General features: G+C 41.1%; 1 protein-coding gene across 17 annotated transcripts in view; it reads right to left on the reverse strand.

Annotated features, from left to right (window-relative positions):
• The window catches only part of ADD1 (adducin 1), a 136,152-nt gene that overhangs the window by 96,389 nt on the left and 18,907 nt on the right, over positions 1-20,856 (reverse strand). The window contains exon 1 of one of the 17 annotated variants that reach the window (XM_073342666.1): positions 10,672-11,239. The exons of the other annotated variants lie outside the window; for them this stretch is intronic. The gene's annotated coding sequence lies outside the window, so the exon portion shown is untranslated. Of the gene's footprint in view, positions 1-10,671; positions 11,240-20,856 lie in introns of those variants that run through there. 17 annotated transcript variants of the gene reach the window in all.

The raw sequence follows: 20,856 nt of genomic DNA on the forward strand, positions 1-20,856 counted from the left end.
GCCAGGGGATACACCTGATGAGTCAGCAAGACATGTAGGGGCATGACCCTGGACAGAACTCTTAAGATTTTTCCATGCCATGTGCCGGGCACCTTGTGTTTGGGACAAAGGAAGTACAAGCTGCATGGCAAAAAAATATAAAGGGCAGCTACATCATCTCCATTTTGTCTTAATTCCTGCTTCTTACATCTGGAGTAACTTTGCTACAAACTGAAGCTCTGAAAAAAAGGACTGAATGACCTATCCAAGCTTTGGATGTGTTCCAGAGGGGCTTTCAAGCTGCAAACTCACCAATACTGCTAAGAACCTGATATATGAACTCTGAAATCTCCGTATGTATCTGAGGGCTTTATCATTTAACAACTCGCTTCTTGTTCTTTCCTTTTTCCTTGTAATAAACCTTTAATTTTAGGCACTAAAGGATTGGCTGGCAGCATGGTATTTTCGGTAAGATCCAAACTAATACTGAATTGGTAACGTGATCCTTTAGGGTCAGAAGAACATTTTGTATAGTGAGTGGAATTTTTAAATAACTTCTAACTGTACTGGACCAGAACTGGAAGGCAATAAAGGGGGCTGTGAGATTTCTTTTTCAGCTTCTCCATAATCAGTGTGGGAGACGAGAAGCACAGTTTGTGACTGGTTGGTGAGTTTAACTTCAGTGCTACCCACAAGTTTTTGGAGCACCTGCTCTCCCTTTTGGAGCCTGCCCTCACCTTAGCATTTTTAGAGAGGGCTGCCCAAGGCATCCACCGTACCACACACCCATAAGAGAGATGTGGCATGTTGCGGCACTCCTCTTCATATAGCATGTAAAACTGGGATAACCGTCTTAACTGGATTTACATCGCTATATTAGATATTATACTTTTTATTTCCCCCACTTTAGGGTATTGTAGCTCAAGCACTGGTAGAGTTCCACCCCAATCCATAAACTATCAAAGCATTCTTAAAAAGTAAAAAGCATCCATCTTCATTTGAAGCAGAGGACAGGACAGAACAGAACCCCTCCATCATCAAAGAATTTCAGGATAAATTAACTCTGATAACACTGTGTCACCTCTAAAGCAGCAGCAATACTATACTGATGCAACATGCCCCTGTGTATATAATCACACCTCGTGACACATATACCTAACACAAACAATGGAGACTAAGCAAGTGCGAGTCTGAATGTATTTCTGGATGCCAAAAGGTTAGGTTGTATGCAGGAAGTGACTAGGACAATGCTTTCACTTGGAGGGAATAAGAATTAATGCAAGTCTGCTATTTTGTCCCAACCAGCTGAAATTTAGAGGTGGCTTAAGTACATGAGTCTAATTAAATGATGGACCAAGCATACATTATGCTCTATGGTAAAGATTTGATTGTTATCAGTAAATGTTCTTTAACCTCACACACACAAACCAAACCAATGAAAAATATTTCCATGGATGATAACTGAAATGTACAGATAGGCAAAGTATGAAAAATGCTGCTTGAAAACTTTAAGGATATTTACTCTGTATATTTTGACATGGGTTGTAGACAATTTGTGTTTTAATGGTTACAAAGCTTTAACTTTTTTAATCTCAACATCTACTGTCATGAAATATTTGTCTGATCCCCCCATCAAAAATTTCTCTCAACTGTGAATATTTAAAATTGATAATTGAAAAAATGTTTAAGAATAAATTCGGCCAAGACTACTTATGGTCTGCAAAGATTAGCCTTTTGTAAAGCCTGCTTACTTAGAGTATGTATTCACCCAAGAGACAGAATGAGTACGAAGGTTCCAGTAGTCTTGCAAGTTAATATTTACAAGAGAGAACATAACTGCAAGCATCACTAGTGAGAAACAAGAGGATGCTTGCTGGCATTGCACACAGGATGAGTTCAAGGTCTGGTGTAAGGATTTTATTAGATCAGTTCACTTAAGCATTTTATTATTTATTTCAGTAGCATCCACCATTTGCTAGGCACTGTCCATACACACAGGAAAACTAAACTCTTGGAGGGAGAGATTATTTAAAATGACATGCATCATATGAAAGATGAGGAGAAGTGTTTTTAATGCATACAAAATGTAGAAAAAACAAAAACTGCACACCCAACTACTTCCCTACTCTATACATTAATGAATTTTGTCAATTTCTTGTAGGCATCAGTGAAGAAGCAAGTCTTGATGATGGATTTGAAGGGACGAAGGTAGGGTTTAAAAGATACTCCTGGAGGGCATTCTGCACTGATGTGGGGTCACAGAATTCATGTGGCCCACATTTTTCTGTGCCCTGAGCAGAAAAATGCAAAAAAAAAAATTTGGGGGAAAACACGCCACTTCCCCCACAGCCAGGCACCGTCAGGGAAGGGGGCAGGGCTGTGCGCACATGTGTGCCAATGACTTACTCCTGAGGGGATTCCAAGGGACTGCATGCCCGCAGCAGAAAACGTCCCCCACCCCCGCACGTTTCCTGCTTTTCTGTGCAGAAAACAACAGGCAAGCCCGGGAAGGGGCGTGGGAACGACACACCGTGTGTGCAGTTTTTTTTGGGGGGGGGGGGGATTGCCCCCCAAACAGAGGCAAGGCATGTGGGGACACACAGGGTTATGTACCACTGCCTTCCCACCCCACCCCGCTCATTTCTGCAAATGCAGAGCTGCCCAACTCGGAGGCTGCATCTAGTCTTGGGCTCTGCAGTTGAACGCAGCCTCTTTGGTCCTAGTTCCAGTTGTGCTCCCCTTCTGTGTTCTGGGAGCCTATTTTCTGTGGAACAGTGAGTTCCTGTGGTAGGGCTGGGTAAGCGGGGTAGGGGAAATGAGGGAAGGGGGGCTGAAGGGAAGTGAAAAGTGGGAGTGAGAAGAGGGGGATGGAGAAGAAAAGGGGATAGGGGAATCATGGGGGGGGAAGCGAGATCCCAGCATGTGGCATCCCCTCGGCAGCAGCTGGGGCTCCCTCATTAAGCAGGCCCATTGAACCGTCAGCCAACAAGCCCTATCCCCCTATACCTACATAAATCATGGAGCAGGTCCTCAAGGAATCAATTCTGAAGCACTTAGAGGAGAGGAAAGTGATCAGGAACAGTCAGCATGGATTCACCAAGGGCAAGTCATGCCTGACTAATCTAATTGCCTTCTATGACGAGATAACTGGTTCTGTGGATGAAGGGAAAGAAGTGGACGTGTTGTTCCTTGACTTTAGCAAAGCTTTCGACACCGTCTCCCACAGTATTCTTGCCAGCAAGTTAAAGAAGTATGGGTTGGTTGGATGAATGGACTATAAGGTGGATAGAAAGCTGGCTAGATTGTCGGGCTCAACGGGTAGTGATCAACGGCTCCATGTCTAGTTGGCAGCCGGTATCAAGTGGAGTGCCCCAGGGGTCGGTCCTGGGGCTGGTTTTGTTCAATATCTTTATAAATGATCTGGAGGATGGTATGGATTGCACCCTCAGCAACTTTGTAGATGACACTAAACTGGGAAGAGAGGTAGATATGCTGGAGGGAAGGGATAGGATACAGAGGGACCCAGACAAATTGGAGGACTGGGCCAAAAGAAATCTGATGAGGTTCAACAAGGACAAGGGCAGAGTCCTGCACCTAGGACGGAAGAATCCAATGCACCGCTACAGACTAGGGACCGAATGGCTAGGCAGCAGTTCTGCGGAAAAGGACCTAGGGGTGACAGTGGACGAGAAGCTGGATATGAGTCAACAGTGTGCCCTTGTTGCCAAGAAGGCTAATGGCATTTTGGGCTGTATAAGTAGGGGCATTGCCAGCAGATCGAGGGACGTGATCGTTCCCCTCTATTCGACATTGGTCAGGCTTGACAAAGCCCTGGCTGGGATGATTTAATTGGGGATTGGTCCTGCTTTGAGCAGGGGGTTGGACTAAATGACCTCCTGAGGTCTCTTCCAACCCTGACATTCTATGACCTGGACCCCTCTGACAAGCCCCCCACACCCAGACCCCCACCTCACTGAGCCCCAAGCAGCTGCACCTGAACCCCCACCCCATCAAGCCCTACTCCCCCAGCACCCAGATCCCCCCGCCAAGACCCATCTCCCCACACCCAGACCCCCCCGCTGAGCCCAACCACCATCATCTGGATCCCCTGCAGAGTCCCATTGCCCCTGCACCTGGAACCCCCCAATGAGCCTCTGTGCATCCAGATCTCCCACTGAGCTGCCCACACCCAGATTGCCCCACACAGAAACCTCTCACCCCACACCTGGATCCCCCCACACTAAGTCCCTCTACACTTGGATCCTGCTGGGTTTAGCCTGCTTACTGCCCACACCTGGTGCACCTGGCACAGAGGGGAGGGGCCGGGCCCTGGGGTGTTTCTGGGGCAGGCCCAGCCCTTGCACTGTGTCAGGGTCAGGTGCAGCTTCACTACTGAGTCCCTGTACTGCGGGAGGTGGGGGCTTCAGGGTGATCTCCCATCTCAATGCAGCCAGTGGCCTCTGCTCCCCACTACCATGCTGGAGCCACATTTATTTACGGACAAATAAAATTTGCAGAATTTTAAAATATTGTGTGCATGATTTTTAATTTTTTGGCACATGATTCCCTCAGGAGTAAAAAGAGGAGAATGCAGCAGCCCTCCTGGATCAATTCAAGGAAACATTCTACATAGGGGGCTGCAGGAAAGATATGAAGACAGTTGTGGAAGAATATTACAAGTGGGCATTAAGGCAAGTATCATGGATAGAATGAAGTCCTTTTCCCTCTTCAGCAAACTTTCCCTTTTCTGAGGGCTATTTTGTGTTTGACAGAGAGGCTGGTTCTCTCTAGGCCACTGTTCCTAGTCCTAATTATTCTATTATGCTCAGATATAATGGCTGCCAGAGAAAGTCCCATCTTATTATTTACACAGAAAAAAGAAACCCACTGACCACACACCCTAGTTGTCACCTGCCTCCCCACACTGGAACCCATATGGGGTATCATCAAATAATTACAACCCATATTTGATGGGAGCCAGATCTCGAATGAAATCTTTCATAAATCCCCTCTTCTGGCCTTCAAACAACCCCCTCAACCTCACCAAGCTCATCATCAGAAGCAAGCTCGCGACAAACCAGGACACTCCAACTCAAAGTGGCACCAGGCCCTTGCAGAACAACAGATGCAAAACCTGCAGACATATCTCCACTGTTACAATGATTAATACCTGCCACAACACACCGTTCAAGATTCATGGGTCCGACACACACTTATCACAACATGTGGTACTGCGTCAAATGCCCCAACAACTATATGGGAAAAACCAGACAATCACTGCACTCTTAACGAACTCACACAGAAAAATGACAGAAGACAAAAACACCGTATCACCCATGGGAGAACACTTTATACAAAGTCATCATGCCATAACTGATCTCTTAGTACTTGCTCCCAAAGGAAACCTGCAAACACTTGAAAGGTGAGCTTGGGAACTTAAATTCATAAATTTACTTGATACCAAAACCCATGAACTTTATAGGGAAGCTGGTTTTATGACTCGTTACAATTTGTAACACAGCACACTGCCTGTGACTCTTAATTGCCCACTGCAAACCCTTTATGAATAACAAGCTAATCCCCAACTGCCCATTTCATTTCAAGTGACCAACTTCAACATGTTACCCCTTCTGCTTAACAATCTGTCCTAACTTGTATTTAGCTCAGACTCTGCTTCCTTCCCCAGATCTGATGAAGATCTCTGTGTAGATTGAAAGCTCGTAATTTCCAGCAACAGAAATTAGTTCAATAAGAGATATTACCTCACCTTCACACTATTACCTTCAGACACATTTATGCTAACTTTCGTTATATTCTCTCAAATATTATATTCTAAGTGTTTTCTCCAAAAGTTGTTTGATAACAGTATTTTATAAGTTAACTTAAAATGTATGCAACAAATCACTATACTTAAGAAAAAAAAAGAAAAGCAAACGATACTGAACTCTTGTGGAATTGTTTATGCAAAGTCTCATATTTGTTTGTTAAAAGTAGTAGTCACTCATTTTTTAAACGGCTTCTGTGCACACTCTGCATAGAGGCCAACAAAATTAATCCTTCCTTATTCCTGATGGGGCCTTGAGAATGTCTCTCTCCATCCCCCAAAAGCCCCATATTCTGTAATCACCTTCCTTCCGGTTAGGGACAAGACTCCCTTTGCAATCTGTCAACACCGCTCCTTTGCTACCCAAAAGGTTTACATAGATTCATAGATATTTAGGTCAGAAGGGACCATTATGATCATCTAGTCTGACCTCCTGCACAATGCAGGCCACAGAATTTCACCCACCACTCCTAAAAAAGACCTCACACCTATATCTGTGCTATTGAAGTCCTCAAATTGTAGTTTGAAGACCTCAAGGAGCAGAGAATCCTCCAGCAAGTGACCCGTGCCCCATGCTACAGAGGAAGGCGAAAAACCTCCAGGGCCTTCCAATCTGCCCTGGAGGAAAATTCCTTCCCGACCCCAAATATGGCGATCAGCTAAACCCTGAGCATATGGGCAAGATTCATCAGCCAGATACTACAGAAAATTCTTTCCCGGGTAACTTGGATCTTACCCCATCTAAAAACCCATCACAGTCTATTGGGCCTATTTACCATGAATATTTAATTACCAAAACCATGTTATCCCATCATACCATCTCCTCCATAAACTTATCGAGTTTAATCTTAAAGCAAGATAGATCTTTTGCCCCCACTACTTCCCTCGGAAGGCTATTCCAAAACTTCACTCCTCTGATGGTTAGAAACCTTCGTCTAATTTCTAATCTAAATTTCCTAGTGGCCAGTTTATATCCATTTGTTCTTGTGTCCACATTGGTACTGAGTTTAAATAATTCCTCTCCCTCTCTGGTATTTATCCCTCTGATATATTTATAGAGAGTAATCATATCTCCCCTCAACCTTCTTTTAGTTAGGCTAAACAAGCCAAGCTCCCTGAGTCTCCTTTCATAAGACAAGTTTTCCATTCCTCAGATCATCCTAGTAGCCCTTCTCTGTACCTGTTCCAGTTTGAATTCATCCTTCTTAAACATGGGAGACCAGAACTGCACACAGTATTCCAGGTGAGGTCTCACCAGTGCCTTATATAACGGTACTAAAACCTCCTTATCCCTACTGGAAATACCTCTCCTGATGCATCCCAAGACGACATTAGCTTTTTTCACAGCCATATCACATTGGCAGCTCATAGTCATCCTATGATCAACCAATACTCCAAGGTCCTTTTCCTCCTCCGTTACTTCTAGTTGATGCGTCCCTAGCTTATAACTAAAATTCTTGTTATTAATCCCTAAATGCATGACCTTACACTTCTCACTATTAAATTTCATCCTATTCCTATTACTCCAGTTTACAAGGTCATCCAGATCCTCCTGTAGGGTATCCCTGTCCTTCTCTAAATTAGCAATACCTCCCAGCTTTGTATCATCTGCAAACTTTATTAGCACACTCCCACTTTTTGTGCCCAGGTCAGTAATAAAAAGATTAAATAAGATTGGTCCCAAAACTGATCCTTGAGGAACTCCACTGGTAACCTCCCTCCAACTTGACAGTTCACCTTTCAGTAGGACCCGTTGTAGTCTCCCCTTTAACCAATTCCCTATCCACCTTTCAATTTTCCTATTGATGCCCATCTTATCCAATTTAACTAATAATTCCCCATGTGGCACAGTATCAAACGCCTTACTAAAATCTAAGTAAATTAGATCCACTGCGTTTCCTTTATCTAAAAAATCTGTTACTCTCTCAAAGAAGGAGATCAGGTTGGTTTGGCACGATCTACCTTTTGTAAAACCATGTTGTATTTTGTCCCATTTACCATTGACTTCAATGTCCTTAACTACCTTCTCCTTCAAAATTTTTTCCAAGACCTTGCATACTACAGATGTCAAACTAACAGGCCTATAATTACTTGGATCACTTTTTTTCCCTTTCTTAAAACTGGGAACTATGTTAGCAATTCTCCAATCATACGGTACAACCCCTGAGTTTACAGATTCATTAAAAATTCTTGCTAATGGGCTTGCAATTTCTTGTGCCAATTCTTTTAATATTCTTGGATGAAGATTATCTGGGCCCCCCGATTTAGTCCCATTAAGCTGTTTGAGTTTCACTTCTACCTCAAATATGGTGATGTCTACCTCCATATCCTCATTCCCATTTATCATGCTACCATTATCCCTAAGATCCTCTTTAGTCTTATTAAAGACTGAGGCAAAGTATTTGTTTAGATATTGGGCCATGCCTAGATTATCCTTGACCTCCACTCCATCCTCAGTTTTTAGCGGTCCCACTTCTTCTTTCTTTGTTTTCTTCCTATTTATATGACTATAGAACCTTTTACTATTGGTTTTAATTCCCTTTGCAAGGTCCAACTCTACTTGACTTTTAGCCTGTCTCACTTTATCCCTACATATTCTGACCTCAATAAGGTAGCTTTCCTTACTGATCCCTCCCTTCTTCCACTCCCTATATGATTTCTGCTTTTTCTTAATTACCTCTCTAAGATGCTTGCTCATCCAGCTTGGTCTACAACTCCTGCCTATGAATTTTTTCCCCTTTCTTGGGATGCAGGCTTCCGATAGCTTCTGCAGCTTTAATTTAAAATAATCCCAGGCCTCCTCTACCTTTAAACCCATAAATTCTTCAGTCCAATCCACTTCCCTAACTAATTTCCTTAATTTTTGAAAGTCAGCCCTTTTGAAATCAAAAACCCTAGTTGCAGATTTATTTTTGTTAATCCTTCCATTCAATTTGAACTGAATTAGCTCATGATCACTTGAGCCAAGATTATCCCCTACAACCATTTCCTCTATGAGATCCTCATTACTCACCAAGACCAAATCTAAAATGGCATCCCCTCTAGTCGGTTCAGCAACTACTTGTTGAAGGAATCCATCAGCTATCGCATCTAGGAAAATCTGAGCCCTATTATTATTACTAGCACTCGTCCTCCAGTCTATATCTGGGAAGTTAAAGTCTCCCATGATCACACAGTTTCCATTAGTATTTACTTTATTAAAAACATTAAAAAGGGCTCTATCCATATCCAAATTAGATCCCGGCGGTCTATAGCACACCCCAAGCACTATCCCAGGGGAGGCTCTAATAGTTTTCTTCCCCAATTTAATTATTGCCCAGACAGACTCAGTCATATCCATTTCATCGCTTCTTATTTCTTTACATTCTATCTCATCATTGATATAGAGTGCTACTCCACCACCTTTACCTTTATTTCGGTCTTTCCTAAACAGCACATACCCTTCAATACCTGTAGCCCAGTCATGACTACTATTCCACCAGGTCTCTGTTATACCTATAATATCTGGTTTCACTTCCTGCACCAGTAACTCTAGTTCCTCCATTTTGTTACCTAGGCTCCTTGCATTAGTGTACAAACATCTTAATTTTTGCTGTTTGGCCTCACTCACATTCTGTACCCTATTAGGCACGGTTATTTTACTACCAGTATAACCTATTAGACTTGTATCTACACTGCCCTTCCTCCTACCTACAGCTGTATCCACTCTTACTTCATTTTCTTTCCACTCTATGCTAAATTCTGGCGTGGAGATTACCTGGACATCTCCCAACCATCTCCCCCAAATTCCTAGTTTAAAGCTCTCTTAATCAGTTGTGCCAGCCTCCATCCTAGAAGTCTATTTCCTTCCCTACTCAGATGAAGTCCATCCCGAGAGAACTGTCCTCTATCCATGAATGCCTCCCAATGGCCATACATCCCAAAGCCCTCCTTATAGCACCACTGCCTAAGCCATCTATTGATAGTCATAATCTTGTCACACCTTTGTTGCCCTTCTCTAGGAACAGGCAGAATCCCACTAAAGATCACCTGAGCCTCAATTTCCTTAAGCGTCCTCCCCAGCCTAGCATAGTCTCCCTTAATACTTTCCAGCGAGAATCTAGCCGTATCATTTGTTCCCACATGAAGGATAATTAGGGGATTCTTTCCCGCTCCCTTTAGAATCCTTTTTAACCTCAGGTCTACATCCCGTATCTTAGCACCTGGAAGACAGCACACCCTCCTATTTTCTGGATCAGCTCTGGTTACAGGCCTATCTATTCTTCTCAGTAAAGAGTCCCCAATCACATAGACCTGCCTTTTCCTAGTGACGGTGCTATTCTCCAGTCTATCCCCTGTTCCCTCTGGCTGCAAGTTTTTTCCATTCCCATTCTCCCTTGTAATCCTTTTTAACTCATCCTGTATCCTCCTGGGGCTCATATTTGGTGTAATCTCCATTAACTCTTCCCCTTTTCCTATAGGACTAACCGCTCTTCTCTTCTTCCTTGCCCTGTCACCTTCAGTGACTACCTGCTGAGCCCCTTCTTCATTTTCCAACTCTGCAAACCTATTCTGAAGCTCTATTTCTCCTTCACTAGCCCGTCTTTTCCTCTGCCTAGTTCTTTTAGTCACATGCTTCCACTGACCACTTTCCTCACCCAGTCTCCCCTCAGAATTCCCTAGTCCTGCTTCCATCTGCAAGTCTGAGCTTTTCCCTTCAGATACCTCATGTCTTTGCTCCATAATCTGCTCAAACCCCTTCCTAAACTCTACCAGACTTTCCACCTGCATCTCCAAACCTCTGATCTTTTCCTCCATCAGCTCTATCAGACGGCATTTCATGCAGACAAAACTCTTACCAGGTACCCCCTCCAGGATCATGTACATACCACAGCTTCCACATCCAGTCATCTTCATTGTGTCATCTGCTACATGGGTCACTCCCACTGCCACCTCTGAATCTGTCATAGCCTTCCCACCTAAATCCTGTTAATCTGGGAAACACAAATCACACCAAAACACCACCACCCACAGCAAAACCAAACCCCACACAAGCACCACAAGACAAACTCCCCTTTCAAACTCCCACTCAAACTCCCCTGTTTACAGCTCTGTTTGCTAGCTCCTGTGCCGCTACAGCTGTCTGTGAGTAGGGCCGTACCAAATTCAGGCCATGAAAAATGTGTCACGAACCATGAAATCAGGTCTCCCCCTATGAAATTTGGTCTTTTTGCATGTGTGTTTTTACCCTATATTATACAGATGTCACGGGGGAAACCAGAGTTTATCAAATTGGGTGTCCTGACCCAAAAGGGAGTTTCAGGGGGGTTGTAAAGTTATTTTAGGGGAGGTCGCAGAATTGCTACCCTTACTTCTGTGCTGCCTTCAGAGCTGAGCAGCTGGAGAGTGGCGGCTGCTGGCTGGGCGTCCAGTTCTGGAGGGAGCACCCTACCAGCAGCAGCGCAGAAGTAAGGGTAGCAATACCATCCCATCCCACCCTTACTTCTGTGCTGCCACCTTCAGAGCTGGGCGGCCAGAGAATGACGGCTGCTGCCTGAGGGCCAAGTTCTGCAGGCAGCAGCGCAGAACTAAGGTTGATAACATCATACCATGCCATTCTTACTTCTGCGCTGCTGCTGGCAGCGGCTCTGCCTTCAGAGCTGGGCTCTGCCTCTGCTCTCCAACTGCCCGGCTCTGAAGGCAGTGCCACTACAGCAGCGGCACGGAAGTAAGGGTAGCAATATCGTGAGCCCCATACAATAACCTTGCGTCCCCCCGCACAACTGACTTTTGGGTCAGCACCATGAAATTTCAGATTTAAATAGCCGAAATCATGAAATTTACTATTTTAAAAATCCTATGACCATGAAATTGACCAAAATGAACTGTGAATTTGGTAGGGCCCTATACATGAGACACTTCCTTCCTCAACCCTGTGGGTCTCAGAAGAAAGAGGCAGAGTGACTAATGTGTAGGCCTGCTGCAAGGTAGTGCAGAGCTCTTCCACTATGCTGCTATACTATCAACAAACAAACTTTAATAAGCCAGTCTACATTGTAAAATTATCTGAGCAGATCATTTTATACAATATTCTTGCCTTAGAGAGAGACAGTTTAACACCCCACAGCTGTGCAGGAACTTTACAACCCCATTCTAATATAGATCCAAGCAGGGATCAAAGGTTTCTGTAACTAGAAGTTAGAAAAAAAAAGTCTGGTAAATATAAAAATGAATTTAAATACAATGTACAGGCTGTTTCCTTAGCACCAAACATGCTTACTATAATCAAGCCTTCATCACCAAGGGGTAAGAGTGACAATGGAGGATACTCTCTCTTCTTAGTTCCATCTGGGGTATCCATTTCTCTTTACATGCACATTGCATCTTAGAATTCTGCTGCAGTAAGCTGTTTTGATAGAACAAACCAAATGCATTCCCCATAGTTGCGAAGTTAAATACAACCACTTCTCATTGCACAGACAAGGCCCCTAGCACATAAAAGCCATTTGCAAGATACACCTTTAGCAAAGGGAAAACTGAACAACTTTATTTATGCTATCACCAAGATTTTAACTGAGCACCAGCTCAGATTACAAGACTAGTCAGAATACATAAAATAAAATTCTTCCTACCTTGTTTCCGCCTGCATAGTAGTAGCCAGAGGCTCTCTCTCTACTTGGCTTTAAAAATCATGCTCAACCACTGTTAAAACATGACCAGAAAGGTTTCCAATTGCAATTTGGTCAACGAGTGTATATGGTGCAAAATATGTCAGAACAACCAAGCTCTTGTGTAGCTGCTGAATATTATGAAAACTATTCTAACAGTTTGTTCCTGACTACAGCTTCCAGACAATCTTTGGTAGAATTGTTTGCACGATCTTATTACTGAAATTGTACATAAGGATAGTTTTTAAACTTAGTTATAAGGTTATTGTAGTCAGAGTTAGAGATGGCATAGTCTAGTGGACCGAGCAGAGGACTGGAATTCAAGAATACTGACTTCTGATACAAGTTCTCACAAGGACTCCCTCTGTGGCCTAGGGAAGGTCATAACCTCTCTAACATCTGTGAAATGGTGATAGTACTTACATCACAGCAGTGTCATGATAATTCACCTTTGTACACTGCTAAGCATTATTTCATGTATAAGAACATTTGTTCTGGCATCCCATCAGTTTCAACATTTTTAGAGCCAAGTACATGTATAGTCACCTCACAGGTTTCAGAGTAACAGCCGTGTTAGTCTATTCGCAAAAAGAAAAGGAGTACTTGTGGCACCTTAGAGACTAACCAATTTATTTGAGTATAAGCTTTCGTATGATAATGTATGATAATCAAGGTGGGCCATTTCCAGCACAAATCCAGGGTTAAACACACTGTAAGGAGAGTGATCACTTTAGATAAGCTATTACCAACAGGAGAGTGGGGGGGGGTGGGGGGGTGGGGAGAGAAAACCTGGATTTGTGCTGGAAATGGCCCAACTTGATTATCATACACATTGTAAGGTGATCACTTTAGATAAGCTATTACCAGCAGGAGAGTGGGGTGGGGGGAGAGAAAACCTTTTGTAGTGGTAAACACCCATTTTTTCATGCTTTGTGTGTATAAAAAGATCTTCTATACTTTCCACAGTATGCATCCGATGAAGTGAGCTGTAGCTCACAAAAGCTTATGCTCAGATAAATTGGTTAGTCTCTAAGGTGCCACAAGTACTCCTTTTCTTTTTAGTCACCTCACATTTACACAGTGTCTTTTCAAAGCAATTTGTAGAGTCCTTCAGATTAACCAGGCTCTCTCTGGTGGGATTTCAAAAAACAACTGGGCGAGGCAATTAAAACACGTCATCTGTTAAAAATGGACTTCATTATGTTATCCTGTTCACATTTCTGCTAAACCATGTGAGCAATTCTCTGTGTGCCTTTACAGAGTATAATCTGAACAGTACTGAACTTTCATCTGGACCATTGGTTATTCCACATGAAAAACATATACACAGACAAAAATCTCCTGAAGATCATTTATATTTCAGTAGTGTCTAGAAAACCCAACCAAGGTAACAGGATTTTTTTGCTAGGTGCTGTATATAAACAGGCTCCTGCAACTAGATCTGTGCAGATCTTTATGCCCATGTAGAGTCTAACTGACTTCAGTGAGACCCTCCCCACATGTAAGTAGCGTCCACCCATGCAGATCCAACCGCAGAACAGGACCACAGAAACATAATCCTTACCCCAAAGAGTTTACAATCTAAATTAAGACCAGAGGCAACTAGTTAGAAAAAGAATAGGAGGAAGGAGGATGTGGACAAAAGTAATAAGATTACTCTGTTATAAGAAGTCAATGTTCACAATTTGATTCTATTAAACAATTTGGCTTTTTGTGTGTGTTTAAGAAGTTTAAACCTCTGCCTATTCTGTTTTTTAAAACAAAACCATCAACTTGTTAGTTTTGTTTTCTCGTATGACCAAGAAGGGTCCAAGATAATAATGATAGTCACTGACACGTCCACTGTAACGGTGACATTTTACTACCCCTAATACTAATACATGTATTATTATTTTCCTAGCCACTGATCATCAATAAGTTCCATCCCATAAAACATCACTCATCAGAAGGCAGTAGTTCGCTGTTAATAAGGACTTGTCAAATTTCCAACTTCTTACAAATTATTGGATTTCTTCAGCTATTTCCCACCACATCTTGGAGCCCTGAAAGTTAACATTTTTTCCCACTTTTTTCTCCTCTATCAGACACATGCACACTGGCTTATTTTATACAGGGTTGCTCATAAGTGCCAGGCTTCTGGTTCAAGAGAAAAAAAGCATGAGGCATCATCAGGATGAACAAACAAAATGGATAAAGATATTCAGCAGTAGCCTAGTGGTAAAGTTGGATACACCATGTAAAATGCCTGGGTTAGATTCTTATTCTTACAATAAAGAGTCTTGTGTTGTACAGCAATGAGCCATGTGACAAAATTCCTGAAGTCTTGTCTACACTAAGAAAAAATATCAGACTAATAAGGTAATTAACCACTGGTGCACAACGGAAACTGTGAACAGACATACTTTTCAACACCACATTGATACCTTCATACCCAAACATCCATATTCCTCCACTCAGCCCTTCCCAAAAGGCCCTCTACAAAGGATCAGCTGCAGAGTAGAGAAACCCTTCATGAGAAACTGCGATCTGAATGTCCCTTTTTAAAAACCAGGACACTGTTAAAATAAGTGCCTCTACTACTTGCAACCACCTTATAGGGAGAAAACTATTTCTCAAGAAGTTAGAGCCCAAACAATTTGCAGCTTTATAGGTCAAGACCGAAACCATTTGTAAGAACATAGGAACTGCCACACAAGATCAGACCAGTGATCCAACTAGTCCAATATTCTGTCTCTAACAGTGGGCCAGGACCAGACGATTTATAGAAGTTTTAAGAAACAATAACGGACAGTTAACGCATGACTTATGCCGTCCAGCATGAGTTCTCTCTCATATATTTAACACATCTAATGTAATTGTAGTTGACGTTATAAGAATGTCTAATCCTTTTTGGAACTATAAGTTATCTGCCTCAATGATATCTGGTGGCAATCAGTTTCACAGGATAGTTAGGATTTGTTTAAATAAATATTCCCTTTAATCAGTTTCAAACGTGTTGTTTTTAAATTTCATTCAAGACCCAAGACTCTTGTATTATGAGAAAGATAAATATTCTCATCAGGTTCTTATACTGTGCCCATCAGTAATCATTCATTATTTTATTTTTCTCTACACTATTCTACACTCCTACTCTCACGCTGCACTGAACTATCCCTATCTTCTCAATCTCTCCACATGTAGGAAGTCTTCTCATGTCTCTAGCATTTGAATGTAGTATTCCTATTGAGAGTGTACCACAGATTCATATAACGGCATTAGAAAATACTGTGAATATTAGAACCATTCCTTTTACATCTATCGTCATGCACTTTTTTGCCCACTGCTGAGAACTGAGCATTTCAGGGGGCTGGTCAGAGTGACATCCAGGTCTTTCCTGAGTATTTATAGTTTACTCAGAGCCAGTAATGTGTATTATTAATTCAAATTATTCCTTCAAATACGTACTACCTTGCATTTGTCAACTCTGAATCTGCCAGCATGCTTTAATCTAGCTTTGCTAGCTCCTCCTGGAGTTCCTTACTCTACTCCAGTGTAAGTAAACAAAACAACAGTGCTATCTTCAAGTATTATTTACTATTCATTCCCTTTCTTCCAGATCACTGATGTATCAAACACCTTGAGTCTTAGTGTGCAACCTGAGGAAATCCTTCTGTTAAATTTTTTTTGCCATGTCAGAAACTGGCCATTTATTCCTTTTGTTTTTGTCTTTTTGCCAGTTTTCATTCTACAACTGGATGCTGTCTCTCATACCATGACTACTTAGCTTCCTTAATAGCTTCTTATGAGGAATTCAGTCAAAGGCTTTTTGAAAGTCCAGATAACTAGTGTAATCCAGTTCTCATCTTGACAATAGGTACAGAGTACTGTGTAACTCCCTGTCTGATGTTTTTCAGGTGTACAAGACAGTCTCTCTTATCTTACACTCCATGCTCCAAGGAATGGTAGGGATAGGACATGGAGCTTTAACCAACTTGTTGCAGGGTGTTGGTGTGAGTGTACACTGAGGTGTCTGAAGGGTGGTGAGATGAGTGTGTCCTGGGGTAGGTGCTGTCTGGTGGGTTGAGGGGCCAGACAACCCCACATACTTTCTGTCCCACTAGTTGCAACCTCCTCCAGGCTTATCCGCCTTCTCACTTGAGGCTCTCCAAGCTGGATCCAAATGGGGAGGTAGAAATGCCTGCAAAGTACCTGAAGAGCAGTACCATAACTACAGGGCCATTTCTGTAGCCCAGCTGGATATGTGAGATCTAGCTGGTCTGCGAGAATGCGAGACTGAGCTTTCAGATACAAGACACTTGGCAGCCCTGCTTGTAAGGCCCACACTTGGGAGAAAATATCTAATTCTATCTATCTAGCATCCCCCTTGTAGTTTCTCAGTGCCTCACCATCATACTGTTAAAATAGCCACTTGTTATATTATCAGAAATTTTGGATAAAATTTATCAGTAGCCTAATTTAAAAAGTTCTAGGCGATAGAAGGGTCTATCAACAATCTAGTAAAATTGAATACATACATTTGTAGGGTATATCTACTCTAAGGCCAGGATCCTCCAACCTCCTGTGAAATGCTGAACTCTCTCAACTACATCAACAGAAATTTGAGGGCATTTAGCCTCTCTCAGGAAGCAATCAGCATGTTGCAGGATTGGGTGCTAACAGGAGCACGATAGGGCTCTCAAATGAAATTTTGCCATGGGCTTTGAGAGAAGCAAGATCAAGCTCTAAGCTTTGCTCTCCAAAATCTAACTCAAAATGTAACTGAAAGTGATTTGTGCCCCATTAGCGAGCACTATCAGGTGGGCAAAGTTCAGTTTTTTGTTCATACTGGATCCATACATTAATACTTGATTATTAGTAGCACTGTACAATAAAAAGAGCTTACATTAACATAAAAGAAATACATTAATCCATCCTCTGGGCCTCCCACTGCACTCTGTCTTGTAGGCTGTAAACTCACTCACCAGGGATGCTAGAATTCCCAGGCACTATTCCTTTACTTAACCATTCTAAAGCCACTGGCAAACGAGCAGCAGAAGCTGAAATCTGGCCTGATTCATATAACCTGAATTAACAAGTATTTTGCCTGGAAGCAATACATGGTCATTCTTTTATTTAGAAGAATGACAGAAACTGGTCTTAAAGACAGTACTGGATTGTTCCCTTTCTGGGAATACAGAAGAAAAATCAAATGTAAATTACAATTAAACAAACATTCTCTTTTCAATATATCTAATATTTTGTAGTAGCAGGATCTAATCTGATAAATGTTATTTGTTGTGAGCTATCATGCTAGTTTGGAATGATATAACTAACTGAAAACACTTATAATTTAAAAAAACTCACATTCCTAACACAAACAATATTAGTCAGCTAGCTAATAAACAAGAATCAAATCCAATACTATTAGTATTGTTCCAAATGCATAGATTAAAGATACAGAAAACAAATACACAGGTCAGAGTGACTAGCCTTTTCTTATTACCTCCATTTTTGCAAAAATATGGGGGCTGGAACAGATGCAATATGAGGCAAAGCAGACAAAGCGGGGAAGATAATTGCTATAGTAAGATATGCTGCAGAGGCACCAAAAAATCGGAACTCTGTGTAGTTCCTGTTACATCAATATCAGTTCCAGACTGGTGGAGTAGAGGATGCAGAAATAACCAAAATAGCAAGACAATTTTCCCTTAATCATTAAATAATTTCCTTGAATTAGTACTCATAATCCCCCTGTAACTTTAGCCTGGGGTATTCGTTTATCAAATTATTGAGCTAGCTCAAGAACTGCACTGCTGACCTGCTAAAAGATAGGTCTGAGGATTTTACATCAAGTTTTTCAATAGATAGGAAAGAACTTTCTCAACAGCAAAGGTCTGAGTTTCTTAGAATCAATTACATAAAAGAGATATCTCAGAGAATGCACCACTATATTTTGCAAAAAAGGGAAACAATGAAAACAATTATAAAACATGATTTAATGGTTGTTTTTTCCTTAATTCAAGAGAAAAAAATAATGAAATATAGATTTGATTTTCAAAATTTCCTCAAATTATTCTCTCATCAAGACACGTTTGCTCCTGCACTCAAGGCAGAAACAATATCCCTACGAGCTCCCAGAGAGCCAACCTGTCTTGCACTCCCACATGCAAGCTGTGCCTTGAATGTAGAATACAGCCCTCCCTCTGGGATGTGCTTCCTGCTTGCACATATGGTACATGTACAAAAACTATTACTCAAGATTCATCATCTTTGCTTTTATAAAATACTAAGCTGCTACATTCTAAATATTTCTTGCTGTCACGAACAGTCATATCACCAGGGAACTATGCCAAAGCCATCTGATGCTGATTAGATCAGTTTCAGAACTAACCGTATTATATGCCATGGATACAGGAAATGACTATGAAACAAACATGTCCATCATATTAATCACATCTTACAAAAAATGTGGTATTAAAACCACTGATTGCATACAGGTATGATATCAAACTGAGAAAAGGTTATTTAAGACATAAAACAGCAACTAATCTTTACTATTTTAGCTCATGAAGTTAGAGGGACACAGTCAACTTGAATTTAAGACGAATACAGCACACTTGAGAAGTCTTAAAATGTTTTTAATTCTTAAAAATTAATTTTATATATACATTATATATATGCACACAAAAACAGTTTTTGTTTTTTCACTCCCCATTGAGTTTCCAAGCATCTTCTCAGAAAGGAGAAAAAGTAAAACTGATAATGCAGAGTACTACTGACATCATCATAAACTGGGGAACAAGGTAAGTAATTTTCCCAGTAACTTTTCAGTGATAATGTGGAAGGTATTATGATCCTTATCATACAAGTCTATACTAAAATTTGCATAGCTCCCAGTTTATGAGCCATGGTTAATCCATAATGTCTAGTTTAAATATATTACACAAACTAAATGGCCAAGTTAATTAACTTTGATAATCTTCTTACTGCCTATGCACCAGCACATACTTTCAAAACGTATGTATTTTTAATAGCAGAAAGGCTGCATCCCATGCAAGGATGTCTGTCCATGTTGAAAGAGTTCTAGTATATCTGCTAAGTCACCCACTGTTTGAAGATGACTGCCAAACATGGCTTCTGCACTACTTTGGAGTTTCTTATCTTATCTGTTTAGGCCTTAAACAGCTTGTGCATATTTAAAAGAAAGTGGCAAGGCAGAAAGGCTAAAACAATAAAGCACATTAAACATACACTTTTCCAGTATTCATACAACAGTAAATGCTTCCCGATACACACAAAAGCCTTAATATTAACCATTCTTAGGCAACTTTCCATAACTATGAACGTTAAGTATTATTTTCATAAAGCTAAGTTAGGCCCTATTATTAAACCTACTGGAATTTAATTGCTTAAACAAGAAGTCGTCATCTTAGCTGTATGCTGTAAAGTGGAAAAATACCTTGTTTTTTATTAATTATTCATAAAAATCAACAGGAAATTCAAATGGCAGTTATGAGGAGTGGTGCAGAATTCAGATTAACAGCCGTTAGGAAGGAAGCTTCCAAACTTTATCTAATCCACACCCTATCCTATCCCCACCAAAACTGATTTATTTGCTTGTACTTCCTTCCAGAAATGAAAGGTTTATTGCTAAAAGATATACACAATGGAAAGGATATGTGATGCAGATTTAGGACACACAGAATTCTGAACTATAATAAAATAAAGATACAGCATTTCAAGAGACTCTCTTTGTTTCCATTTGTATAAAGATTACATCCGATATCTTACAACTAGTGGTGTAGGAAAAAAATAAATATAGCTTCTGATGGCCCATTTAAATACGTTTATATATCTTTTAAACCACAAACAAAATGTAAAGTAGCAGTAAGAATTTTATCTTTAGTTCCCTCATCCCAACATTCTGAACCATATAAACAAAACCATCACAATATAGCTACTCTAAACACATAGGCAGAGATTCAAACAGTTTTATGACACAGTATCTTATTTGTGGATCTGAATACAGTAGAGAAAAATCAGTGAGATCTCAGGCATTGCTAACCTTGTCTGACTAAAATCTTTGAGGGGAAGAGTGTTGAGGGGTGACGGAAATACTCAGTTTATATCTCATTTAAAAGAGCTAGGTTTCAGAGTAACAGCCGTGTTAGTCTGTATTTGCAAAAAGAAAAGGAATAGTTGTGGCACCTTAGAGACTAACCAATTTATTTGAGCATAAGCTTTCTTGAGCTACAGCTCACTTCATGAAGTGAGCTGTAGCTCACGAAAGCTTATGCTCAAATAAATTGGTTAGTCTCTAAGGTGCCACAAGTCCTCCTTTTCTTTTTTTAAAAGAGCTAGTATTTTATTGTACAGCAATTTGAGAAATGTAATTATTTACCTTTATTACCATAGTGTGCAGGAGCC

The sequence above is a fragment of the Lepidochelys kempii genome, chromosome 4 (genome assembly GCF_965140265.1).
Source record: "Lepidochelys kempii isolate rLepKem1 chromosome 4, rLepKem1.hap2, whole genome shotgun sequence".
NCBI lineage: Eukaryota > Metazoa > Chordata > Testudines > Cheloniidae > Lepidochelys > Lepidochelys kempii.